The sequence below is a fragment of the Rhinoderma darwinii genome, chromosome 2 (assembly GCF_050947455.1).
Source record: "Rhinoderma darwinii isolate aRhiDar2 chromosome 2, aRhiDar2.hap1, whole genome shotgun sequence".
NCBI lineage: Eukaryota > Metazoa > Chordata > Amphibia > Anura > Rhinodermatidae > Rhinoderma > Rhinoderma darwinii.
The window spans coordinates 101,424,373-101,452,353 of NC_134688.1; the positions used below are offsets into that span (position 1 = coordinate 101,424,373).

The 27,981-nt window shown below is 42.9% G+C and overlaps 1 protein-coding gene and 1 long non-coding RNA gene across 4 annotated transcripts in view; one reads left to right on the top strand and one right to left on the bottom strand.

The window, feature by feature from the left end:
• The window catches only part of DTX3 (deltex E3 ubiquitin ligase 3), a 79,735-nt gene extending 65,237 nt beyond the window's left edge, over positions 1-14,498 (bottom strand). For 2 of the 3 annotated variants that reach the window (XM_075851973.1, XM_075851974.1), the window contains exon 1: positions 14,355-14,498. The gene's annotated coding sequence lies outside the window, so the exon portion shown is untranslated. The other variant, XM_075851972.1, reaches the window with a different exon arrangement.
• Positions 14,159-19,774, top strand: LOC142742349 (uncharacterized). The gene is made up of 3 exons (XR_012881359.1): positions 14,159-14,717; positions 19,254-19,373; positions 19,468-19,774. It is a non-coding gene; the product is annotated as an uncharacterized LOC142742349 (long non-coding RNA).
• The last annotated feature ends 8,207 nt before the right edge of the window (positions 19,775-27,981 follow it).

The window sequence follows — 27,981 nt, forward strand, 5'->3', positions numbered from 1 at the left end:
TAGATTTATGCTAATGAGTTGCTTAATGCCCAAGTGGGCGTGTTTTTACTTTAGACCAAGTGGGCGTTGTATAGAGGAGTGTATGACGCTGACCAATATGTTATTTATTCAACGCAGTGAACGGCGTAAAAAAAAACAACCGTAAAAAACAATGCCAGAATTCACTTTGCTCTACAAAAATTAGAATAAAAAGTGATCAAAGTCACATGTATCCAAAAATAGTACCTATAAAAACTATAGCTCGTCTCGCAAAAAAACAAGTCCTCATACAGCTCTGTCAACGAAAAAATGTAAACGTTATGGTTCTTACAACATGGCGACAGAAAAAATACATTATTTTTTACAAAAGTAATGTTATTGTGCAAAAGGTTGTAAAACATAAAGAAGTGATATAAATTTGGTATCGCCGGAATTGTACTGACCCGCAGAATTAAGTTAATATGTAATTTATAACGCATGGGGTGAAAATGCTCACTGCACCCCTTAATAAATGCCTTGAAGGGTGTAGTTTCCAAAATGGGTTCACTTCTCATGGGTTTCTTTTATTATTTCACATCAGAGCCCTGCAATTGTGAACCAATACTTTGTAAATCGCCACATTAGGCCTCAACTTCGCATGGTACTTTCACTCCTGAGCCTGGTCGAATGTCCAGGCAAAAGATTAGTGCCACATGTAGGGTGATTCTAAAACCGTGAAACACAGAATAATAATTAGAGAGCTGTCTTGTTATGGTGGCACTATCTAAGCAACACATATTGGCATATCTATGGAAAAAAAATCCCATTTTCACTCTGCAACATCGAGTGCACACTAATTTCTGCAAAACACCTGCGGGGTTAACATGCTCACTACACCCCTAGGTGAATACCTTGAGGGGTGTAGTTTTCAAAATGTGGTCACTTCTGGGGGGTTTCCACTGTTTTGGTCCCACAGGGGCTTTGCAAATGTGACATAGCGACCAGAAACCAATCCAGCAAAATCTGCACTCCAAAAGCCAAATGGCGCTCCTTCCCTTCTGAGCCCTGCCGTGTGCCCAAACAGCAGTTTATGACCACAAATGGGGTATTGCCGTACTCAGAAGAAATTGCTTTACAAATGTTGGGGTTCCTTTTTTCCTTTATTTGTTGAGAAAATTATTTTTTTTTTAGCTGAAAATAGAAGAAAATATTTTTTTTTATTTTCACTGCCCAATTCTAATAAAGTCTATGAAACACCTGTGGGGTCAAAATGCTCACTACCCCCCTAGATTAATTCTTAGTAGTTTCGTGAATGGTGTCAGTTTCCACTGTACTGGTACCTTAGGAGCTTTGCAAAAGGGACATGGTGCCAAGAAATCAATCCAGCAAAATCTGTGCTCCAAAAGGCGCTCCTTCTCTTCTGATCCTTGCCGTGTGCCCTAACAGCAGTTTGATACCACATATGGGGTATTTCTGTACTCTAGAGAAGTTGCTTTACAAATGTGGTGATTTTTTTCCTTTATTTGTTGAGAAAATGAAAAATTTGGAGCTAAAGCTACACCTTATTGAAGAAAATATTTTTTTTATTTTCACTGCCCAATCCTAATAAAATCTATGAAACACCTGTGGGGTCAAAATGCTCACTAAACCCCTAGATGAATTCCTCAAGGGGTATAGTTTCCTAAATGGAGTAACTTTTTGGGCGTTTTCACGTTTTTGGTCCCTCAGGGGCTTTTCAAATGCGACATGGCCTCCGCAAACCATTCCTGCTAAATTTGAGCTCCAAAAGCCAAATGGCGCTTTTTCCCTTGTAAACTCTGCTGTGTGTCCAAATGTGCTGTTTATGACCACATGTGGGGTATTGTTTTTCTCCTTTAGTCCTTGTGGAAATGAGAAAAAAATTAGCTAAACCTACATTTTCTTGGAAAAAATGAAGATTTTCATTTTCACGGCCTAATTCCAATACTTTCTGCAAAAAACCTGTTTGTTCAAAATGCTCACTATACCCCTAGATAATTTCCTTGAGGGGTGTAACTCCCAAAATGGGGTCACTTGTGGGGGATTTCCACTGTTTTGGCATCACAAGACCGCTTCAAACCTGACATGGTGCCTAAAATATATTCTAATAAAAAGAAGGCCCCAAAATTTACTAGGTGGTCCTTTGCTTCTGAGACCTGTGCTTTAGTCCATAAGCGCACTAGGACCACAGAATCTGGGCAATAAATATTGAGTTGTGTTTCTCTTGTAAAACCTTCTGTTGCAAAAAAAAAAAAAAAATTGATAAAAAATTAATCTCTGCAAAAAAAAAATGTCACCTCTACATTGCTTTAATTACTGTGAAATGTCTAAAGTGTTAAGAAACTTTCTAAATGCTGTTTTGAATACTCTGAGGGATGCAGTTTTTTAAAATGGGGTGACTTATTGGGGGTTTCTAATATATAAGGCCTTTAAAGCCACTTCACAACTGAACTGGCCCCTGATAATATAGCCTTTTGAAATTTTCTTCAAAATGTGAGAAATTGCAGCTAAAGTTCTAAGCCTTGTAACGTCCTAGAAAAATAAAAGGATGTTCAAAAAATGATGCCAATCTAAAGTAAACATATGGGGGATATTAATTAGCACCTTTTTTGTGTGGTATAATTACCTTACAAGCAGATACATTTAAATTTAGAAAACTGAAAATGTTTGCAATTTTTCGCAAAATTTTGTTGTTGTTTTTCACAATAAAATACTGAATGTATCGAGCAAATTTTGGCAGTAACATAAAGTCTAATGTTTCACGAGAAAACAATCTCAGAATCGCTTGAATAGGTAAAAGCATTCTGAAGTTTCTCAGGCTGTTTGTACTATTACTCTGTTTGGTGCATAATCAGGTCTTACTATCAATTGGAATAAGTCGGCCCTGCTTCCAGTAGATCCGCTAACATATTCTTTACCGTCTAATCTGGGTATAGTACCTGTTATGGCACAGTTTAAATATCTGGGGGTGCAAATCACTCGCCGGGTTTTAGATTTTATTCCTCTGAATATGTTGGCACTTCTGGGAAAATTTAAAATGGAAACTGAAGCGTGAGGTAAACTACCACTGGGATTGGTGGGTAGAATTAGTTTGCTGAAGATGATCTTCAAGAGGCTCTGTCACCCGATTTTGCAACCCCTATCTGCTATTGCAGCAGATAGGCGCTGCAATGTAGATTACAGTAACGTTTTTATTTTTAAAAAACGAGCATTTTTGGCCAAGTTATGACCATTTTCGTATTTATGCAAATGAGGCTTGCAAAAGTACAACTGGGCGTGTTGAAAAGTAAAAGTACAACTGGGCGTGTATTATGTGCGTACATCGGGGCGTGTTTACTACTTTTACTAGCTGGGCGTTGTGTATAGAAGTGTCATCCACTTCTCTTCACAACGCCCAGCTTCTGGCAGTGCAGCACTGTGACGTCACTCACAGGTCCTGCATCGTGTCGGCACCAGAGGCTACAGATGATTCTGCAGCAGCATCGGCGTTTGTAGGTAAGTCGATGTAGCTACTTACCTGCAAATGCTGATGCTGCTGCAGAATCAAGTGTAGCCTCTGGTGCCGACACGATGCAGGACCTGTGAGTGACGTCACAGTGCTGCACTGCCAGAAGCTGGGCGTTGTGAAGAGAAGTGGATGATACTTCTATACACAACGCCCAGCTAGTAAAAGTAGTAAACACGCCCCGATGTACGCACATAATACACGCCCAGTTGTACTTTTACTTTTCAACACGCCCAGTTGTACTTTTGCAAGCCTCATTTGCATAAATACGAAAATGGTCATAACTTGGCCAAAAATGCTCGTTTTTTAAAAATAAAAACGTTACTGTAATCTACATTGCAGCGCCTATCTGCTGCAATAGCAGATAGGGGCTGCAAAATCTGGTGACAGAGCCTCTTTCATGCCGCAGCTGCTTTATGTACTCCATAACTCGCCGGTTTGGCTTCCTAAATCTCTGTTTTGCAGAATTAATCAAATCTTTCGCGGATTTATATGGGGACGGGGTACGCCCAGAATTAAGCTTGAAACATTGCAGTTGCCTACGGATGAGGGGGGTTTGGCAGTTCTTAATCCCCAGATGTACATTTTGGCGGCTCAATTGCAACATTTTAAAGTTTGGGGGGACTCCGGATTGTGGAGGCTCAAGTGTATTTGCTGGGGCGTGGTTCCTTGTTTTCTCTGTTGGAAGCGCAGCGCTTTAGACTTCCTCCCGTTCCTATGCCGACCCTCTTTTTAATGCATAAAGTCTGGTGGAAGACCAGGGATCTCCATGGTATCACGGGAGTTACTCGGCTCACTCCTTTATGGCAGAATGTTACGATATGAGAGTTGTATCAATTGCAGGGGTTTGAGCAGTGGGAGTCTGCCAGAGTTACTCTTATTTCACATGTATAGACGGATGGTGTTCTTAAATCCTTTCAACAGTTAAAAGATAAGTTTACTCTAACTAATACTCTCTTCCATCAGTATTTGCAGCTGCGGCATGCTTTGACTGCGCATTATGGAGAATCCCCACCGGAATTACAGGCTTCTGTTGTTTTGAATGTGCTTGAGACTGGCGGCAACGTGAAGGGTGTTATTTCGTTCTTATACGGGCAATTGTTGGGTTTTGTGTTGGAGTCGCCTCTGGATCAGGTGAGGGAAAAGTGGTCACGTGATGTGGGAAATATTTCTGTAGATGTTTGGAAAAACATATTGGCGCATGTTCAATCGATCTCACTTAATGTGGCACACCGTAGATCTCAATTATTTTGCTTCATAGAGTTTATCGTACTCTGGTGTTGTTGCAGAAAATGGGTCTTCGACCTGATGCGGGCTGCCCACGCTGTTTGGAGGACCGGGCAGATCTTATTCATATGATGTGGGGGGTGTTCCATCCTGCAGGGGTATTGGGAGGAAGTATTTGCATTGGTTGATAGGGTATTTGGTCTCCAGGTGCCATGTGTTCCGCTAGTGGGTGTACTGGGGTACGTTGATGATCTTAAGGTTCCTGTTTTACAAAAACTGGCAATTCAAAAAATATTATATCAGGCTCGTAAGTTGATAGCTATGGGTTGGTTGGATTCCTTTGCACCGACACACAGGGAGTTGCTTAATCATATGAATGGTACTATTCTGCTGGAGAGGGGGATCTATCTCAAGCGTAGTGCTCCCAGAAAGTTTGAAGGTCAATGGACACATTGGTTGAGGTCGCCGGGGTTACCATCTACCGCTCTTATAAACGCTATGCGTGCTGGACTTATGCAATAATTTTGTTATTCTTTGTTGTGGATTTAATAGGAGGCCTGGGGGCAGGTGGAGTAGGGATGAGTGGCCTGTTGTGCTCGGGTGAATTTTTATTGTGCATAGTACGTTTTGCAAGTGGGTGGGATATTTTTGGGGGGTTGTCTTATGTACTGCAGGTTTGTATAATTTTAAAATTGTGTCAATAAAAACTATTTGATTTAAAAAAGAAAAAAAAGCATTCCGAAGTTATTACCACATAAAGTGAAACGTCAGATTTGAAAAATGAGACTGTCAGGAAGGTCAAAAGTGGCCAAAGAGGGAAGGGGTTAAGAACGACAGAGATAGAAAAATGTGGGAATTCAAGCTGATGATAAAATTCCAGTCATTGACACAAGGCCTCAATCTAACACCCGGATTTATGAGCTACTACATGGACACACGTCACATCCCCCATCAGACTGACTCCAGATCCCTTATCTCCTAAAACATCACCCCTATAACCTCAATTTTATTCCCCCGGCTTATCTTAATGATGTATCACCTCATGTAAAATTGTCTTTGTGTAACACCTTAAATGTTGTGCTTTTCAAGTCATTCATTTGTAAATTTGCCTGATGAAGGAGCCTGTGTGCTAGGAAAGCGTGCGAACATCATTTTTCTGGTTAGCCAGTATAGATATCGTACTTTTGTCTTTTTTTGACACGGGTTTTAAAACATTACATAATTTTTAACAGAACGAAGTGGAAGCATAGAACATCCTAACTAATATATCCCATTATAAACAAGCACCGCGTTTCCTGTGATTATACCTCATAAAATTCAGTCATGAGGTGAAATATAGTTAATCTTCTCACCTGGTTAAAGGTGTTGTCCTGGCACGGGGTGGTTTTTCATACTGGTATCCACAGGATAGGTCATTAGTATATGATAGTGCGGGGTCCTGGTGTTGGACCCCCACCTATCAGCTTTTCCGGCTATTTCCGGATATTATGCAGTGGACGGTGTCAGAAGCAGATGGCTCCGTACACTGCATAGCGGCCATGCTGAAGTACTGCAACTCTGCTCTTATTAACTTGAATAGGAGCAGAGCTGCAGTACAGCGGCAGCACGGGCGCTATGCTGTGAACGGTGCCATCTGCTTCCGTCATGGACATTCGTTGTCCGCAGGCAGCCGGAACAGCTGATCAGTACCCATCGATCATGTACCGGTGACCTATCATGTGGATAGGTCATCAGTATAAAAAACCGTACCCGAACAACCCCTTTAGGTTGTACTAGAAGGCACAAAATCAGCTTGGCATTAAGGAGGGTGCTGCAACCCGTGGGAAATTGTCACGGGACTGCTAGAGATACTTATTAGCGTTGCTTCAAGTGAAAATAAATACTTTAAAAAAAAATTAAAATGTGCGCTTCTAGCCAATTTTTTTTAAAAGAAGCAATAGAACAACAAGTTAACAAAAACTTTACTTCATTATTGATGTCCCATCGCCTCTAATGAAATTGCTTAGTCGTCAACGCACCTGCGGTGTTTTTTTATCTTTTTGTCTTTAATGGGATTTGCCAGGTTTCCATTTTATTTTACTCAACCAGTTCCCACCTGTATAAGATTTTATAATGTATTGTACTAGCGGACACAATCAATTTTTCCTAGATTCTCTACAACACCTGCTCCCTCCCAACCAACAAAAGGACAGACAAGGAGAAATGTGATAAATACATCTGTATATCTGCTCTAGGGCTATACCTGAGATTTCATTTCACTCACCAACCATTGTTGAATAGAAACCTATGGTCCTTATTGTTTGATCTTAGATGGGGCACTTACAATCATGTCCTATGATCCAGGTGCCACTCCCTTGACTAGTGAGAATTTAGTGCATAAAGCATCTGTAGATTTGTTATATTTTTTTTCTTCACAATTATGTTTATGAAACCTTTTCAAATTTGGGTTACAAGAATAAAAAATAAAGGGGGGGGGGGAAACAAATAAAACGGGGGGGAAGTTCTTTATGGAGGGATGCCTCCATCCAATCCATCTTAACCCCTTCCTGACATCCGTCGTATATATACGGCGCTGTCGGGAAGGTGTTCCCGCAAACCGCAGTACAGTTACGTCGCAGTGATGGTGCGGGCTCAGAAGCAGAGCCGACACCATCACCGCGGGGTGACAGCTGTATTATACAGCTGGCACCTTCCTGTAACTGCCAGGACCGGAGCTATTCTCCGATCCAGCTGATTAACCCCTCAGATGCTGCACTCAATAGAGCGCAGCATCTGATGGGTTTTAACCCGACCGGCAACCCAGCGACGCAATCGCTGGGTTGCTATGGCAATCGGAGGCCAAATAATGGCGTCCGAGTCTGCCTTGTACGGGAGCCGATAAGGACCCGCCTAATACAACTGACAGCGCTAATACAGTGCACTACGTATGTAGTGCAGTGTATTAGAGTAGTGATTGGCGCATCAGGCCCTCAAGTGCCCTAGTGGGACAAGTTGAAAAAGTAAAAAAAAGTTAATAAAAATGTTGTAAAACAATAAAAACACACAAGTTTCAAGTAAGGAAAAAAGCTAAACCGCCTTTTTTTCCATAGTAAGTCTTTTATTATGGGAAAAACCGTAAAATATAAAAAATACTATACATAATTGGTATCGCCGCATCCGTAACGACCCAAACTACAAAACTATTATGTAAATTATCCCGCAGGGTGAACGGCGTAAAAAAAAAACCATGAAGAACAACGCCAGAATCTTTGTTTTTAGGTCACATCTCCTCCCAAAAAATGCTATAAAAAATGATCAAAAAGTCACATTTACTCCAAAATAGTACTAATAAAAACGACAATCCGTCCCGCAAAAAATAATCCCTGACACCGCTTTATCCAAGCAAAAGTAAAAAAGTTATGGGTCTTAGAATATGGCGACACAGAAAACAAATGATTTTATAAAAAAAGTGATTTTATTGTGCAAAAGCTGCAATACATTAAAAAAAAACTATATAAATTTGGTATCGCCGTAATCGTATCGACCCGCAGAATAAAGTTAACATGTAATTTATGGCGCACTGTGGATGCCGAAACAAAACCAATAAAAAACTATTCCAGAATTGCTTGTTTTTGGTAATTTCCTCTACCAAAAAAAATAAATAAAAAGTGATCAAAAAGTCGTATGTGCTCCAAAATGGTAGCAATAAAATCTACAGCCCGTCTCGCCAAAAAAACAAGCCCGCACACCGCTCAATCAACTGAATAATAAAATAATTTGCACTAGTAATGCGGTGATGAAAAAAAATCTCAATGCGCAGGCCGGAGGGGAACATTCCTTCAGTTTCAGGGCCCTAGTATTTAGGAACTAGAAAAGGGAAGGGACAAAGCACATCCGCTGGAAGCGAGGGTGCCCGTATTATACCAGCGCAAAACTTTCCCAGCAATATTTCCCAAACTACGAAGGAGAAAAAGTCCCCAAAAGGTGCAGAGCGTTACAGAAGGGGGATAAGAAAGAAAACCGTTTATCAGTGTGACACCGGCCTGCGCATAACGGATTGCTTCACAGCGTAACACACATCTATGGATAATTGTATTATTTACCCCATTATTATACCCTGATGTTCTCCGCACAGATTACATATGCCCCCATATTATAAACTGAAATACCAGCAAAACCCCAAACAGAAAAACTACCAAGCAAAATCCATGCTCAAAATGGCGGTCTTTCCCTTCTTAGCCCTACAGCGTGCCCAAACAGCAATTTATGTCCACAAGTAAGGTATTACCATACCCAGGAGAACCCGCTTAAGGCCCCATGCACACGACAGCAAAAAACCTCCGTTGTCCGCAAAAACTGAGCCATTCACTTTCATTGAACACTGACACCTTTCCGTAGCACTACGGAAGGGTGTCAGTGCCGTGGAAATGTTCCGGGAATTATGGAACATGTCCGTTCTTTGGCATTTTGCGGGCCGTGCTCCCATACTTTGTATGGGAGCACGGCCCGAAAATGCGGCTGTCAGTCAGCGGCCGGCCGTGCCCGCAATCGTGTGCATGGGGCCTAACAATTTATGGTGTGAGATTCTCCAGGGGCACAACATATTGTGCGGTGAATAGGCAGATCAGTGGAAATATAATTGCCTGTCTTACAAGCAGATACATTTAAATTGAGAAAAATACAAAATTTTGCAATTTTGCGCAAAACTTTGGTGTTTTTCACAATTAAATACTGAATGTATCGGGCAAATTTTGCCAGTAACATAAAGTCTAATAGTCACGAGAAAACAATCTCAGAATCACTTGGATAGGTACAAGCATTCCGGAGTTATTACCACATAAAGTGACACGTCAGATTTGAAAAATGAGGCTCTGTCAGGAAGGTCAAAAGTGGCCAAAGAGGGAAGGGGTTAAATAAGTATGAAAATTTGTCAAGAAACCATTCAAAGGGTGGGGCCTGGACATGTAACCAGGTTTGTAAAATGGCCTTCACACCTGCCGCTGCCACATAATGTAGTAGTATAATGCCCCCTGGGAACATCTGTGTGTGTCTGGGTCTAAGTAACCAAAAATTGCCCACAATGCTGTGTCAGGAGTGTAATTTGTTAGGTTTTGAGTTGTGTAAGATCTAATACGGGACCAAAAAAAATCGGAATATTAGGGCAGGCCCAAAGACAATGATGAAGGCATTTAAAAGCATCTGTAGATTTCGTTGAGCAGGGGCTCCACATCACACATAGAGGATGCTGTTCCCTATAGAGGATGCTGTTCCCTATAGAGGATGCTGTTCCCTATAGAGGATGCTGTTCCCTATAGAGGATGCTGTTCCCTATAGAGGATGCTGTTCCCTATAGAGGATGCTGTTTTCAGCGTAGCAGAGTGTAAGTTACTAGAAACATTTCTAAACTTCATAAACAGCAATGATCAACATATAGTTATTAATGGAATGGTTTTCATGGGAAGTAAAATTATGCAAAAATTTGCGCATTTCAAGTTTCAGGTGGTTGCCAATCTGTCTATATTCTTCAAATGGGATGTCCCACCAGTATGAAGTTTTTTTTTTTAGGTCGTCACAATTAGTCCAGTGAAATGTGAACTATAACAGAAACCTGAGACCCCAACCCATTGGGCAGGAGGTTGTAATTTAATCCAACCCCTGTCATTACACTCATATAAGGAAAACATCTTGATTAGTTTCTGGCTTCTTTTCATGGTATTAACCTCGAATGACCAGGCCGGCAAAAGGCTTAACGACCGGCTACATTTTTTTGCCTCTCAGCAGCCATAACTTTTTTATTTTTCCATTGACGTGGCTATATGAGTATGAGGCCTTGTTTCATGTGGCAGAAATTGTATTTTTTTTTCTGTGCAGTTTGGTACAAATAAATTATTACGTTATTTTTGCGGCGTAAATCTTGAAAAAAAAGAAAAGATTTTTGGCATGTTTTTATCATTTATTTTTTATACCGTTCACATTTTACTCTAAATAACCGGTGAAATTAATTCTTCAGGTTATGACGGTCGTGTACATACCTAATATATGTAGGATTTTTGTTTTTAGGTAATGTATGGGCAATAAAATATATTTTATACTAAATAATGAGTTTTTTCTTTATTATTATTGTCACATTTGTTTAATCCCACTAGGAATAACTTTTTAGTAACTTTATTTTATACTTATAATGTATTAGCATACTCTCTTATGCTAATACATTACACTGTCTCACAGCACAGTGTGCCCTAACCGCAGGCGTATAGAACAGACAGCCCTGGGGTCTTTTCTAGGTCCCCAGGGCTGACTGCAGAGGGTTTCCCCAGTCTCCAACCGTGTCCCGGCTTTCCGGGGACACTATTGAAGAGGGGAATTCCCTATGATCATGCCACAGTCCCGGACCACGGCTATCAAAAGGTCAAACAGCTCGGATCAGAGTTTCCTCCGATCCCAGCTGTATTCAGCAGGCTCCTGTTTAGAGAAAGCGCGTTCATTACAGCGCTCATAAGCTTTTTCTACAACGCTAAAAGACGTTGCTGTAGAATTCGGACCTGCACTGCCCGCCGTCAAGAGACAGTTGCAGGCGGAAATGTGTTAAGAGTCCTCAAAACAAATACCGCTGAACTGTAACAGAATTACACAGAGTCCTAAAACACGTTTCTTCAATAATTTCTCAGTAAAGCGCTTCTATAGTTTGAAAAGGGGAAAGGTGATGATTTGGGAACTTCTTTTTGTGCCCTCTTTTTATGCAAAATGGAGAGGGTTATTACAGCCGAAAGGTGAAAGTGTTCTTTGGGCAAGGGAATATGTATTTCTGCAGTGAAGCTTTCATCGCACTGTAGACTTAGGGTATGTTCACACGACAGCGTCCGTAACGGCTGAAATTACGGGGATGTTTTCAGGAGGAAACATCCCCGTAATTTCAGCCGTAACGGCATGTGCAGGAGCTTGAACGCCGCGTCAGTTACGGACGTAATTGGCGCTGCTTTTCATTGGAGTCAATGAATAACGGCTCCAATTACGCCCAAAGAAGTGACAGGTCACTTCTTTGACGCGGGCGTCTATTTACGCGCCGTCATTTGACAGCGGCGCGTAAATATACGCCTCGTGTGAACAGACAAACGTCAGCCCATTGCTTTCAATGGGCAGATGTTTGTCAACGCTATCGAGGCGCATTTTTCGGACGTAATTCCGGGCAAAAACGCCCGAATTACGTCCGTAATTAGTGCGTGTGAACATACCCTTAGCCTTCATTATACACTTGACAATAGTAGGACAAGCCAGGAAGGTGTTGGTCAGGTTACAACAAGGCCTAGGTCCCTTTAGTCATGCCCACACTAGTTCAAGCATGTAAAATACATATCCATAAAACTCAATTAAAGAGGACCTATCATATACCCCTTCCCTGGGATTTGTAATTGACTAGTTTGAAAAAACAAAAACGCACCAAAATCCGCAGCATATAAATGCACCTATTTCGGTGTAGAAATCTAAAAACTGCACCTAAAACCGCAACTATTAGGTGCGGGTTTTACCTGCGGCACTACCTGAGGTTTTGATGCAGGTTTTCCGCACCAAATTCCGCATCGTGTGCATTCCGTCTTAAGGGTCAGTTTACATTTTTTTATTTTGGTGTTGATTTTGACGAGGAAACCACTTCGCAATCCTCGCCGAGAAATGCCCCAAATCGCCACCAACAATGGGAGGCAGAGTCGTTTCTTTTTCCCAGACTGCTTTTGGCCGCTCGCGGAAAAAAAAAAGATGCATGCTCTTTCTTCGAGCGGTTTCTGCCTCTTACCTCCCATTGAAATCAACGGGAGGCAGAAAAAACCTACGCTAGTTTGGAGCCAAACGAAAAAAAAAAAAAAAAAATCGGAAAAAAAAAGCGTGAAAAAAACGCTGCCAATTAAAAATCTGCCTCAAGGTTCCTGAGGAATTTTTTGTGCCTGTCAAGAAAACAGTCGACTGCGCTATCGATTCCGCCAAATCAACGGAAACCTTACGGAACGGAGACAAACGTTCCGTGTTTTTTTTCTGTTGATGGCTTCCTCTGACGGAAAGCATCAACGGAACCTAACGCTGATGTGAATAGGCCCTTACATGCTTCTATGATCTAATAATCCAGAATATTTGATCATCCGGCTCTAAATCTAATCTACACTCAATGTTATATTACTTTAAAACACATTAAAATAAATCATGATGTCGTTGTTTCAAATACTGGTGAACGTAACATAAAACATAATGTACAATATAAACACCGATGACGTCACCTCCACATCTGGACTGTACCATACTCGAACCTCAGGATTACACAGTATTACTGCAAAATAATGCTACAGCGTAAACAACAAATAGATCTGTCCCATTTCATTTTTACATGTTCATATTAATCTTAACCCTTTAATCTCCTCCTACAATTCATTTTCTTTTTCTCAGTAGAAATAAAGGGAAAGTTCTCCTCAGTCCACGCAGACATCCGGCTCAGACCTCTGGGACTTCGAGAACATAAGAAATGTAGATGATTTGTTTTAACCCCCTAGTCACTGCTGCGATGAACAATGGACTGTGCCGTGTGTGATACTAAACCAAAAACGGATCTTTAGGGAAGTATTGGGTTACAGTCGTCAAGTTCAATTATTAATATGGAGGCAATAACCCGCTCACAAACAACACAAAGAAAGACGCCTAGCGTCACCGAACACGACATTCATGAATAATGTATAATAAATAGGCAGAGAAGATCACGAGTAAACATATTCTTATCAAATACAAGGACTGGTACAAGTTATCTTATAATCTCCGATAACTGTAAGAACATATGTGCTGTATGAATATATATATATATATGTGCTATATGACTAGACACGCATGCATACACGTCATATGAACACACCTGTATATGTTTATGGTATGAGCATGTTAATGTGATATATGGATATACCTGATGTATGCATAGCATGTGTATGTACTATATGGATATACCTGTAGGCAGATATTTAGAACATCTATGTGCTATATGAATATATATATATATATATATATATATATATATATATATATATATATACACACACATATATATATATACACACACACATTGCATACTGCACTGTATCAGGCATGAATATATGTGTGTGTTGTATGGAGATAGATATATATATATGCATTGATGTACACGTATGTAGAGAGGAAACAAAGAGCTGGGCACGGAGTCCTGTGACAGAGACGCCTGTAAATGGTTAATGTATTATTCACTGATCCATAAACTGTCCTTCAGCATGCAGCTGCCAGGCAGCCACCCCAGCCTCTGCCCACTCCTTCCTCGCCCAGCCTCCTGTAATATAAATGCAGTACATGGCAGAATCCACATCTCCCCTCTCTGCCCCCAGTGCCCGGGTGGCTGCTCGGTGTGCTTATGGCATGGTAATAAGAAGATATTAATACAATACGCACCCCGATGCCAGTATGAGTGTCCAGGCCAGGCACGACCACCGCGTCCTGCTCTCACAGATGTGCCCTGTACCCGGCCCCCGCTAACACACGCCTCTCCCATACCAGGCGCCCGTCATGCCAGTGGCCTGCATGATGCCCTGTGCTATCAGTGCTATATCCTCCCAGCACCAGTGTCAGGGGCTGTGCTGCTGCCGCTGAACATCGCGGTGAGATGACATACCTCCCATCACAGCAGCCATCATAGAGCAGGTCACATGGGTGTTGCGTTGCAGGAATGGTCATAGCCATAGCAACAGCGAGGAGCTTGGAAAAAAGAGAAGAGAAATCCCTGCACTGGTGAGGAGGAGGGGGAGGTGCAGGGGATGAGTGACATTATCACGGTAGAGCCTATTCTTACTGGTCTAAAGGACCTATGATGACGTCATGACCATGTGACCAGACTCTTGCGCGAGAGGAGCAATTCAGAGGTTTGCTTGAAAGTGTGTCGTTTTCCCGGGTGTTTGTGCAGCGGACATTAATACACTGTAGACTGAATTTTAGCCCATGAGGAAATAGTATCTGCTTAGAATACCACCAACAGGAGGTAAGCCACAGCTGCAATGCTCTGCAGGGGCTGGGGATGTAATGCTCCGCAGGAACTGACTGGGTGCACTGTCCTAGAGAGGGAATATATTGTAGGGACTGGGTGCATTGGGATTCAATACTTTGCAGAGACTTCGGTTTCTCAGTGTCCTGTCCTCCTGGGGATGCAATGCTCTGCAGGAGCTGGGGACTGCGGGTGCACGAGGATGCAATGTGCTGCCTGGACTAGGGAATCTGGTAGCTCTCTCTTTCTTTTGTTTACACTGAGTTTTTTGCATGAGGAAAATTCCTCCTGCAAAAACTGCTCCAGACGTTTTTTGCACAGTGGTTTGACAAAAACTCATCAAAACACTCGTCGAGGCGTTTTTTTTTACCCTTTCTGACTGATTGAAATGGGGTTTTGGAGGCGGAAACCGCCTCAAGATAGGTCATGTCGCTTCTTTTTACTGCGACACGTTTTTTCCGCTCGTGGTAAAAAAACTTGTCAGCCTCCCAATGAAATCAATGGGAGGCATTTTCGGGCGGTTTTTGACGAGTTTTGCAGAGCGGTTTCCGCGCCAAAAAACTCATAAAAAAACTCTGTGTGAACAGGGCCTGTATGCTTTTTAGGCTTCATGCCCACTTCAGTCTTTTCCTTCAGGGTGCTATCCGTTTTTGTCACTGATAGCACCCTGAACCCATTCATTTCAATGGGGCCATGCACACTTCAGTTAGGGCCGGTTCACATCACCGTTCATTTCCGTTCCGGCGTTCCGTCGGAGTCGACTGCACTATTGATTCCGTCAGAAAACTGGAAACCTGCCGGAATGGTGACGAACGGAAAGCATTAGCGATGTTTCCGTCACCATTGAGATCAATGGTGACTGAAACGGAAGCTGTGCTTTCACTTTCCGTTGCAGGGTTCACCCGACGGAACCCCCGGAAAGGAAAGCGAATGGTGATGTGAACAGGCCCTTATTTAAACGGATCCGTTCCGTTCCGTCAAAAGTAGAGCATGTCCTATTTTGGTCAGTGATTCAGTGACCGTGTGGCCCATAGAAGTCAATGGGTCAGTCAAAAAAACGGATGGCACACGGAAGGCTTCCGTGTGCCGTCCATTTTTGACGGATCCGTTGACATAGCAACGGCTGGGTGAGCCAAAGTTCACAGACTCGCAGACTACAGTACACATTCATTCCTGAAGATGGATGTGGAGAGACTCATAGCATTGCTGCATGATCACCCAGAACTGAGGGATACGCGGGCAGAATGCTACCACGACCGCTATAAAAAGGACGCCGCGTGGGAGGAACTTGCCAAGGAGCTTTTGCTGCACAGATGGCAGCAGGGAACTAGTGCCCAGCGTCACAAAATAAGTAAGTAAATGCACACATTTCCCTCCAAAAAACCAAAGCAAGCCAAGCAGAGTAATCCCAAACTGTTCTCTATGCTCTGAAAGCTGCAGAAAACACCACCAAAAACTTCTTGTAACCTTTCTATGGGTGTTTCCTGGGACATGTGACAAGTTCAAATGAAGTCTACCTTCCGTTTTTTAAACGGAAGCACAACGTCCGTGTAAAACGGAAACACGGAACGGAAACCACACGGAAACAAAAACGGACACACGGATCAGTCAAAAACGGCAGATAAAACGGTGATGGAAGTGTGCATGAGGCCTTAGGGACTGGGATCCTGGGTGTGTTCTACTCTTGGGCATGTAATGCTCTGCATGAAGTAGGACTGTGGGTGCCCACGGATGCAATGTTCTGGGCAGTGCGGGTAAAACTATGCAGCGTCCTGGACTAGTGACGGTAATGTTCTGCAGTGCTTGGTGTAGTATATAATACCTACGGAAAACCAAGTGAAGGTATTCGTTCAAATTTAGGGATTATTCACTGCCTGTATGAACGTTTAAAATAAATTTATTAATGAGATATTAACCCCTTCCCCCTGCTTGTATTCTGGGCCCTAATGACCAAGCCATTTTTTACGTTTTTCCATCGTCACATTCGAAGAGCTATAACTTTTTTATTTTTGCATCGACATAGCTATGTAAGGTCTTGTTTTTTATGGGACACGTTGTATTTTTTAATAGCACCATTTTGGGGTACATATAATTTATTCATTAACTTTTTTTGGGGGGGGGATTGAAGAAAACCTGAAATTTCGCCACTCTTTTTTTGCATCCCGTGTGGTATAAATAACACAATAACTTTATTCAACGGGTTGTTACGATTGCAAAGATACTAAATTTGTATGTATTTTGTATGTTTTACTACTTTTACACAGTAAAAACACTTTTTTTTTAAAAATATTTTATTTTGTGTCTCCATATTTGAAGAGTCATAACTTTTTTATTGTTCTGCCGATGCAGTTGTATGAGGGCTTTTGTTTTGCAGGACGACTTGTAGTTTTTATTGGTACCATTTTGTAGTAGATGCGACTTTTTGATCACTTTTTATCACGGATTAACAGAAAACAGCAATTTTTCCATTGTTTTTTATTTTATTTTTTACGGCGTTCACCGTGCGGGTTAAATAATGTAACCGCTTTATAGTCGGGGTCGTTACGGTCGCGGCGATACCAAATATGTGTAACTTTTTGCTTTATTGTGTGGTTTTTTTTTTACTAGTAAAGCAGTTTGTAAGGGGAAAAAGTGGGTTTTTCATTTATTTATTTTTTTTCACTTTTTTTTATTAACTTTATTCAACTTTTTTTTTACTTTTTTACTAGTCCCACTTGGGGACTTCACTATGCGATCATACGATCGCTTTTATAATACACTGCAATACTTTTGTATTGCAGTGCATTCCTGCCTGTCCGTTTAAAAAAGACAGGCATCTGCTAGGACATGCTTCCGGCATGACCTAGCAGGCATTTACTACGGGCAGATCTGTGAGCCTTTATTAGGCCCCCGTCTGCCATCAGAGACATAGACACTCGGCCATCGTATCGCCGGGTGTCGGTGGGAGAGAGAGGGAGCTCCCTCCCTCCAAAACCACTCAGATGCGGCGCCCGCTATTTAGCACCGCATCTGAGGGGTTAAACCGGTGAGGTCGATACTAATATCGATCTCATGCGTTCGAGCAGGGACGCCCTCAGCTATATCTGGCAGCTGAGAGCAGGGAGATTTATCGGCTCCCTGCTCTGTTTACTTTATTCTCATGCAGCGCCGTGAAACGGCTATTGCATCAGGATAAAGCCCACTAATGACCGCTGTGAAAAGGCTTATCGGCGGTCATTAAGGGGTTAAAGCCTAGGCACTAATGCCCAAATAGATCTGATAACAGGTATTGGCAAACAGATCCAATGGCTGATACAATGTGTCCAAAGCGTTTATTCTATTTTGTTTTAATTATTAGTGTGAACACTTGTATCAGCAGTAGCAACTTTTAGTTTCTGCACCCCGATGATTTAGGGGAGCGTCCTCGGGGGTAACACAAATGTTAATTATTGTTGCCAGTCAGCACAAATGTGCTGTCAGAGAACGCCGGAGCTTTCAAGGCTCAGTCCCACCTCCTTGGTCGCGCCAACGGGACCGCCGACCACTCAGCGTGTCAGAGTGACGTCCACTGGTGCGGTCACCGCCCTTGTAACGGCGCGGACAATCCGATACATATGCAGCAGCATTACTGGTAACTGGGGGTGCTTCAAGTGGCCCCTATTCTCTGAATGTTGGCATTAACCTGGCAGATTACATGATATATAATGTAGGATGAATATATCGGAGAACGATCCTATATTCTCCACATACATGGTAACGCATATCGGATGCTTTAGTGTGTCATATTTGGAAGCGGTTTGATGCGGAGCATATAGGATCATTCTCCGATATATTCATCCTACGTTATATATCCTGTAATCTGCCAGGTTAATGCCAACATTCAGAGAATAGGGGCCGCTTGAAGCTCCTATATTTACCAGTAATGCTGCTGCATATGTATCTGATAGCCGCTACAAGGGGGCCGACTGCACCAGCCTGAAACGCTAAGTGGTCAGCGGTCCCATTGGCGCGACCAAGGAGGTGGGACTAAGCCTTGATAGCTCCGGTGTTCTTGCACCGCGTGTGCGACCAGATACCAGTGTCGTATACGCGCCGGGAGAGACTGACAGCACATTTGTGCTGACCAGCAACAATAATTAACATTTGTGTTACCCCTGAGGACGTTCCCCTAAATCATCGGGGTGCAGAAACGCGTAGGTAAAAGTACACGTCAGTGGCAAACAGACCAGACTAAAATTTTCTACTGCTGATACAAGTGTTCATACTAATAATTAAACAGCAACATAGAACAAACGCTCTGGACACATTGTATCAGCCATTGGATCTGTTTGCCAATGCCAGTTATCAAATCTATTTGCGCATTAGTGCCTAGTTTTTAATATCTCATTAATAAATTAATTTTAAACGTTCCTACAGGCAGTGAATGGTACCATATAATACCCAGATAAACTGTTTACAAAGGGTATTCCTAACTTATAAATTGATAGCACGTTGCTAGAATATGCCATAACATTATGATCAGTTACATTATTTTTTTTTTTCGTTTATCGCAAGAAGGCCTTCTTTAAACAATGGCGGGAGTTCCTCTCCTAGATCACATGTTACATCTAGGAGCGTGGTGACAAAAATAGATCATGGAAGTGAAGACAATGGAAAAAAAAAAAAGAAGAAAAGGTAATACTACATCGGAAATTATGTATTTGTGTGAAACGTAATTGACCATAAACGGATAATTTTTTTATTTTATTTTCTTCTTTATTTGCTGTAGGTATCCTGAATGGAAAAGGGCTTTAATTGTGAAGTGATGAGCTTTATCTTAGCTCAGTGAGTGAGTTGGTTATACTAGGCCGACTGGGCATGTAAAAAACACTATAAGGTGCGGTGGCAAACACCTCTGGCACTGCTTATTTAAATCTGTTTTCCTGAGAACATCTAAGTTGGGCAATCACACTTGTTTTGGTACTCTCCCGCCTATGGATGTTGGCACTGGCCATTCATGGGCACAAAAAAAAAAATTCAACCCCTTTGGCCAACCATCTAGTCCTTGTATGTCCAGCTTAAAGAGGCTCTGTCACCAGATTTTGCAACCCCTATCTCCTATTGCAGCAGATCGGCGCTGCAATGTAGATAAGAGTAACGTGTTTGTTGTTTTTTTTTAAAACGAGCATTTTTGGCCAAGTTATGACCATTTTTATATTTATGCAAATGAGGCTTTCTAAAGTACAACTGGGCGTGTATTGTGTGTGTACATCTGGGCGTTTTTACTTCTTTTACTAGCTGGGCGTTGTGACTGGGAGTGTATGATGCTGACGAATCCGCATCATCCACTTCTCTTCGTTAACACCTAGCTTCTGGCAGTGCACAGACACAGCGTGTTCTCGAGAGATCACGCTGTGACGTCACTCACTTCCTGCCCCAGGTCCTGCATCGTGTCGGACGAGCGAGGACACATCGGCACCAGAGGCTACAGTTGATTCTGCAGCAGCATCAGCGTTTGCAGGTAAGTAGCTACATCGACTTACCTGCAAACGCAGAGTGTGCTGTCTCGCCTCTATGAGGTGAACTTCCCACCTCTCCTTCAAAGGGTAAAGAGGGACTTGGACTCGTGGACATCGGGTACCTTTACCTGGTTCGGTAAATGTGCTATTTTTAAAATGAACATTTTACCGCGGATCCTGTACGTCTTGCAGGCTTTGCCGATACACATCCCACGCCCCTTCTTTCAGTCTCTGCTGTCTATGCTTCATAAGTTCATTTGGGCGGGGAAACCTGCACGTATTGCCAGATCCATGCTTTTCCGTGCGAAGTGTGAGGGCGGTGTGGGCCTTCCGGATTTCGTGTCCTATCATCAGGCCTACTACTTGGTACGAATTTTGGACTGGTTCAGACATGCGGAGACTAAAGAGTGGGTGTCCATGGAACAGGTCTTTATGGAAGTTCCGCTACAGGCCCTGCCGTGGTTAGGCACTCATGTCCCTCTGACAGCACGGACGCACCCGACAATAGGGCCCACTCTGGCGGTTGCGGCGCGGATTTTCATTCGTAAGGAATTCTCCCCCTTTCCATCCCCGATGTTTTGGGTAATCCTGCATTTCCACCGGGGCAGGAGGGAGGCCCTTTTCAGCACTGGTTGAAGGCAGGAAGAGGACGTGCGGCCCATTTTTTACAGGATGAGGTGTGGATGAGTAGTACCCAGCTGTCATCCTTGTCGGACCCGATCCCTTTTTCTGTATGGCAGGTCACCCAATTGAGACACTTCCTCATGTCCTTAAATGAGCCAGCGGCGTACGCGCGAGATCACTCCCCCTTTGAGTTATTATGCATGGGCACAATCCGACATGCATTATCTAGGCTCTATGCTCTCCTGATCTCCCCCTCCACTCTACCCACGCCTCCATACTTGCTTAGTTGGGAGCGGGACTTAGGCCTCACATTTACTCCTGAGCATAAGGAACACCTGTTCCACATGACACATAAGTCCTCTATGGCTAGTAGATTTCAAGAAGCAGGGTATAATATTTTGTCTCGATGGTATAGGGTGCCTTCCAGATTGCATGTGATGTTCCCGGCGGTCTCGTCGCTGTGTTGGAGATGTGGTGACCATGTGGGTACTCTCTTACATATTTTTTGGGATTGCCCCAAGCTGACGGACTTTTGGTCTGAGGTGTGGCACATTTCCTCAAAATTTACAGATTTCCTACTACCAAGAACACCGGGTCTCTTCCTGCTCCACCTGTGTGAGATGCCTCTATCGGTCTATCGACGGTTAGTGGTGCGCCATCTGGTGAATGCGGCCAGAGCGTGTGTCCCTGCGTTGTGGAGACAATCGTGCCCCCCGACGGTGGGCATGTGGTTCGGTAAAATTCAGGAGATTATGAGAATGGAGGATCTCACGGCATCAATGAGAGGATCCCATGCCGCCTTTCTCAAAACGTGGCGTGAATGGATCCGCTTTCAATCCTCAGAGGAATACAAGACCGTCATGGCGTCTTGAGTCAACTCAGTGGGTCCTAGTGGTCAGGTTGGTTCCTTCACCTTTTTTCCTTTTCTGCCCTCTTTTTTTCTTTAGTTGCGCTGCAACGCTTTTCTGCTCCGCCTATAGGTATATATGCATGGCTGCGGGTCCAGGATGCATACCAGAGCTGCTTTAGTTTTCATGTTGTTAGCGGTTGGAGCTATACTTATCTGTGACTAGAGTGTCTATATATTGTTATTTGTTGGCCTGCGAGCCGATGTGGGTGCAGCCTTGCGTTGAGCTATGCTGTATTGCTCTTTTGAAAATGAAAATAAAAGAATTTATAAAAAAAAAAAAAAAATGCTCAGCAGTTTTACCCTTTCACCTATGACAACACCCCTGCAGAGACATTACATTCACTGGACAGGATGCCTGATGATATAAAAAAGGATACATCTCTCCACACACCCAGTCAGGTTTCCTGTCCTCCGGATGGGATTGTCCTGTGATCAAGACACTCTCTCCAAAATTGCAGACCCTCTAGCAGGTACTCACCTGTGTTCCTGGAGGTATTCTGATGGTGTAAGACTCTTTACAGAGCAACCTTAAGTCTGAGGCTGGTATCCCCCTCCTCTCCCGGTCACCGCTTCCCTCTATGGAGGCGGTAAGCTCCCACTGTGGGTGGGGTCTCCTCTGGGGGAGAGGCTTCTCCTGGGGTCAGGCCTGTCTCCAGTTTACAGAGAGGGAGCCAGGACTCATGGCCCAGCGTTCGGCCGCTTGCGGCTCACTGCAGTGACCAATTCCTGTCGCGGCACATGTCACTTCCGGCGGACGTGCCGCACGGACATCCCATGAAGCGGTGTACCAACAGCCCTGTTGGGGAGGAGAGGCTACAGCGCGTCATAGCCTGGGAGCCTCCCCAGCCAATCCTAGGCCTATTTTAGGCCTGGACCCAAGATGGTTCCTTCTGCAACCAAGCAACCAGTATGGAAGCAGCAGGACACACCGATCGACCTGAGAGATCAGACCCAGCAAGATCCTCCAGTCCGGTACTTTAAATGGCGTGGGTTTTTCTAGGAATCATGGTAGGACAAACAAACCTTTTTTAATTTATTAACCCCTTCCCGCCCAATCACGTACATTTACGTGATTAAAGCTGGTGGCTTACCACCTTTTCACGTAACTGTACGTCATGGAGATGAAGCTGGCTCAGGAGCTGAGCCAGCGACATCACCGCCGGGTGACAGCTGTATGTTACAGCTGTCACCCTGAGGTATCGGCCAGGACCAGAACTAGCATCCGATCAGGCCAATTAACCCCTCACATGCTGTGTTCAATAGAGATCGCAGCATGTGAGGAGTTTATAGCCACCGGCACCCCAGCAACGTGATCGCTGGGTTGCCGGTGGCTGCAAAGGCGATCGGAGGGCTAATACTTACCTCCTGATCAGCCTGTAATGGAATCCTCCTATGCCCCGTCGTCGGCGGGGCCCAGGAGGCTTCCGGTACCATCGGCAAGATGGCGCCGGCTCAGAAGCTGAGCCGGCGTCATCAGCAGTGGGTGTCCGCTGTATGTCACAGCGGACACCCCGATCTATCGCCAGGAACTGGAGCTAGCTCCGATTCCTGGCATTAACCCCTTCGATGCAGCGATCCATTGTGATCGCTGCATCCTAGAGGTTTGTAGAAAATCGGCAGCCTTGCCACGCGATGGCAAGGCTGGCGACTGCTACTATGGCAACAGGAGCCCTAACAATGGACTCCTGTCTGCCATTACGTAAGCTGATTAGGCCCCGCCCAGAGGCGGAGCCTAATCGGCTTGCTGTCAGTGAACAACTGACAGTTCCAATAAATTGCACTACATAGGTAGTGCAATGTATTAGAACATCAAACAAACAGTTGGACCTTCAAGTCCCCTAGTGGGACTAAAAAAAAGTATAAAAGTTTCAAGTAATAACACAAAACACAATCGCCCTTTTTCCCTTATCAAGTCCTTTATTATTGAAAAAAATAATAAAGCCATACATATTTGGTATCGCTGCGACCGTAACGACCTAAACTATAAAAATATTATGTTATTTATCCAGCGCAGTGAACGCCGTAAAAAAAAAAAAACTCAAAAACACTGCCATAATTACTGTTTTTTTGGTCACCGTCTTCCAAATATTGAAATAAAAAGTGATCAAAAAGTCGCATGTATCCAAAAACGGTACCTATAAAATCTATACCTCGTCTCGCAAAAAAAAAACCCTCACACCGCTCCATCGACGAAAAAATGTAAAAGTTATGGCTCTCACAACATCGCGACAGAAGAAATACATTCTCTTTCCAAAAGTAATTTTATTGTGAAAAAAGTTCTATAAATTAGGTATCGCCGGAATCGTACTGACCCGCAGAATAAAGGTAACATGTAGTTTATAACGTACGGTGAACGCTGTATATAAAAAAAACGAGCTATGGCAGAATTTCTGTTTTTTTTGTCACCTCGCCTCCCAAAAAAAGGATAACAAGTGATCAAAAAGTTGCATGTACCCCAATATGGTACCAATAAAAGCTACAGCTCGTCCCGTAAAAAAAGAGCCCTCATACCACTACGTCTATGAAAAAATAAAATAAGTTAAGGCTCCAATAATTCAGGAAAGAAAAATATGCAGTTGTGCCGGCCCGAGGGGAACATTTCTTCTGTTTCAAAAGGCGATGTATCAAGGCACTAAAATTAAGGAACCGGGAAGGGGAGGGCCCAAACATATCTGCTGGAAGTGACGGTGCCCGTATTATACCAGGACAACACTTTCCCGGCAAAATTCCCAAAAGTGCAGAGTGTGGGCCAAAAGGGGGATAAGGAAGGACGCCAGTTATCAGTGCAACACCGGCCTGTGCAGAAAGGATCGATCACAGCGTAACACACATCTATGGATCATTTTATTATATTTTTTACCTTATTATTATACCACCTGACAATGCCCCGATGTTCTCTGCCGAGCTCACATATGCCCCACATTATAAACTGAAACAACAGTGATACTCCAAACAAAACTATTACCAAGCAAATTCCACGCTCCAAAAGCCAAATGGCGCTCCCACCGATCTGAGCCCTACAGCATGCCCAAACAGCTGTTTACGTCCACATATATGGCATCGCCATACCCGGAAGAACCCTTTTAACAATTTTTGAGGTGTGTGTCCCCAGTGGCACAAGCTGGGCACGACATATTTGACAATGAATTGGCATATCTAGGGCAAAATTTTAATTTGTACCTTCGGCAGCGCAATCATTTATGGAAAGACACGTGGGGTGAAAATGCTCACTACACCCCTTAATAAATGCCTTGAGGGGTGTAGTTTCCAAAATGGGGTCACTTCTCAGTGGTTTCTTTTATTTCACATCTGAGCCTCTGCAATTGTGAACCAATACTTTATATGTCGCCAAATTAGGCCTCAATTTTACATGGTACTCTCTCACTCCTGAGCCCTGTCGAATGTCCAGGCAAAAGATTAGGGCCACACGTAGGGTGCTTCTAAAACCGGGAAACACCGCATAAAAATTGAGAGCTGTCTTGTTATGGTGGCACCACATATTGGCGTATCTAAGGAAAAATTCCCATTTTCACTCTCCCACATCGTGTGCACACGAATTTCTGCAAAACACCTCTGGGGTTAACATGCTCACTACACCCCTAGGTGAATACCTTGATGGTGTTGTTTCCAAAATGGGGTCACTTCTGGGGGGGACTGTTTTGGTTCCACAGGGACTTTGCAAATGCAACATAGCGACCAGAAACCAGAAATGTAGCAAAATCTGTACACCAAAAGCAAATGGCGCTCCTTCCCTTCTGAGCCCTGCCGTGTGCCCAAACAGCAGTTTATGACCACGTGTGGGGTATTGCCATACTCCAGAGAAGTTGCTTTACAAATGTTGGGGTTCTTTTTTTCCTTTATTTGTTGATAAAATTAAAAATTTTGACCTAAAGCTATGTCGTATTGAAGAAAAAGGATTTTTTTTATTTTCACTGCCCAATTCTAATAAAATCTATGAAACACCTGTGGGGTCAAAATGCTCACTACACCCCTAGATGGATTCCTCAAGGGGTGTAGTTTTCTCAATGGAGTCATTTTGTTTGGCGTTTTCACTGTTTTGGTCCCTTAGGGGCTTTGCAAATGTGACATGGCCTCCGCAAACCATTCCTGCTAAATTTGAGCTCCAAAAGCCAAATGGCGCTCTTTTCCTTTTTAAGCCCTGCCGTGTGTCCAAACAGCTGTTTATTACCACATGTGGGGTATTGTTTTACTCGGGAGAAATTGCTTTACAAATGTTGCGGTGCTTTTTCTCCTTTAGTCCTTGTGGAAATTAGAAAAAATTAGCTAAACCTACATTTTCTTTGAAAGAATGTAGATTTTAATTTTCACGGCCTACTTCCAATAATTTCTGCAAAAAACCTGCGGGGTCAAAATGCTCACTAGACCCGTAGATAATTTCCTCAAGGGGTGTAGTTTCCCAAATGGGGTCACTTTTGGTGGATTTCCACTGTTTTAGCACCGAAAGAGCCCTTCAAACCTGACATGATGCCTAAAATATTTTCTAATAAAAAGGAGGCCCAAAATCCACTGGGTGCTCCTTTGCTTCTGAGGCCTGTGCTTCAGTCCATTACCACACTAGGGCCACATGTGGGGTATTTCTAAAAACGGCAGAATCTGGGCAATAGATATTGAGTTGCGTTTCTCTGGTAAAAACTTCTGTGTTACATAAAAAATAGATTAAAAATGAATTTCTGCAAAAAAAAAATGAAATTTGAAAATTTCACCTCCACGTCGATTTAATTTCTGTGAAACATTTAAAGGGTTAAGAAACTTTCTAAATGCTGTTTTGAATACTTTGAGGGGTGAAGATTTTAAAATGGGGTGACTTTTTGGCGGTTTCTAATATATAAGGCCCTAAAAGACGCTTCACAACTGAACTGGCCCCTGTAAAAATAGCCTTTTGACATTTTCTTGAAAATGTGAGAAATTGCTGCTAAAGTTCTAAGCCTTATGATGTCATAGAAAAATAAAAGGACGTTCAAAAAACGATGCCAATATTAAGTAGACATATGGGGGATGTTAATTAGAAACAATTTTGTGTGGTATAACTGCCTGTCTTACAAGCAGATACATTTACATTTAGAAAAATGCTAATTTTTGCAATTTTTCACAAAATTTTGGTGTTTTTCACTGATAAATATTGAATTTATCAACCAAATTTTTCCACTATCAAAGTCCAATGTCTCACGAGAAAACAATCTCAGAATCGCTTTGATAGGTAAAAGCATTCCGGAGTTATTACCACATAAAGTGAAATATGTCAGATTTGAAAAAATGGGTCTGGTCCTGAAGGCCAAAATGAGCTTGGTCCTGAAGGGGTTAATATTGTCCTTCCTTGTATTTAACACAGCTTATTGGTACATTCAGAATAGATCTCACCACAAGAACATAATAGTAATTGTACTGTGAGAACTGTGACTATGGAATAGTCACCGCAGGTGCTGGTCACAGCAGGGACAGTTGATGGCTTTAAAAAAGGGTTACATAAAGAGATGCAAAAAAATTACTTTATTTAAATACATACAAACCGCTTACAAAATAAGTCGTACAGAGAATGGTAGAGCAAGGGCATGAAAAAACGGCAAATGATGTCATAAGAATAAAAAATATATCTGTAAGACCAAGGAAAACCCTATGTACAGGGTAAACCAAAATGAATGGATAGTAAAGTATTTAGTGTTTCATGTAAGTTACGAAGAAATGGCAATGTAAAAAGAGCCTTAACAGGTTAACTGAATCAATGCTATAAACATGTCTAAACCTTCAACATAATGAGGAGAGAAACCTACCCATATTGGGATCTTCTAGGAAGCATGGTAGGTCAAACAAACCTTTTTACATTTATTAATTTTGTCCTTCCTTGTATATTACATGTTTATTAGGTCAGAGCTGGTCCCAGGGAAAAGTTTCACAAAAATGTGCTATGTGTTGTAGGAAGCTAGCAGCCTCTTATCAGAAAAGTCTATGCCAGTTATGTTTAGATCAGATCCTGGCAAAAGAATCCACCATTGCCACAAGCATCAAAGATATGCTGCGAACTGAGGTTAGGAATTCCCTTAGAAAGAATCATGACCTTCCTAGCACCTCGTCTGGTAAGATGAGACAGGCCCTAGGTCTTTCTAATTTTACTAGTGAAGAGGAGATATTTGAGCAAGAGGGGGAGCTAGTTTTTCCAGACTGGATGCCTCAGTTAGCTAAGATATCCAGGAAGAATGCCTTACCCTTTGAAGATCTGGGTTCCCGACCCTAT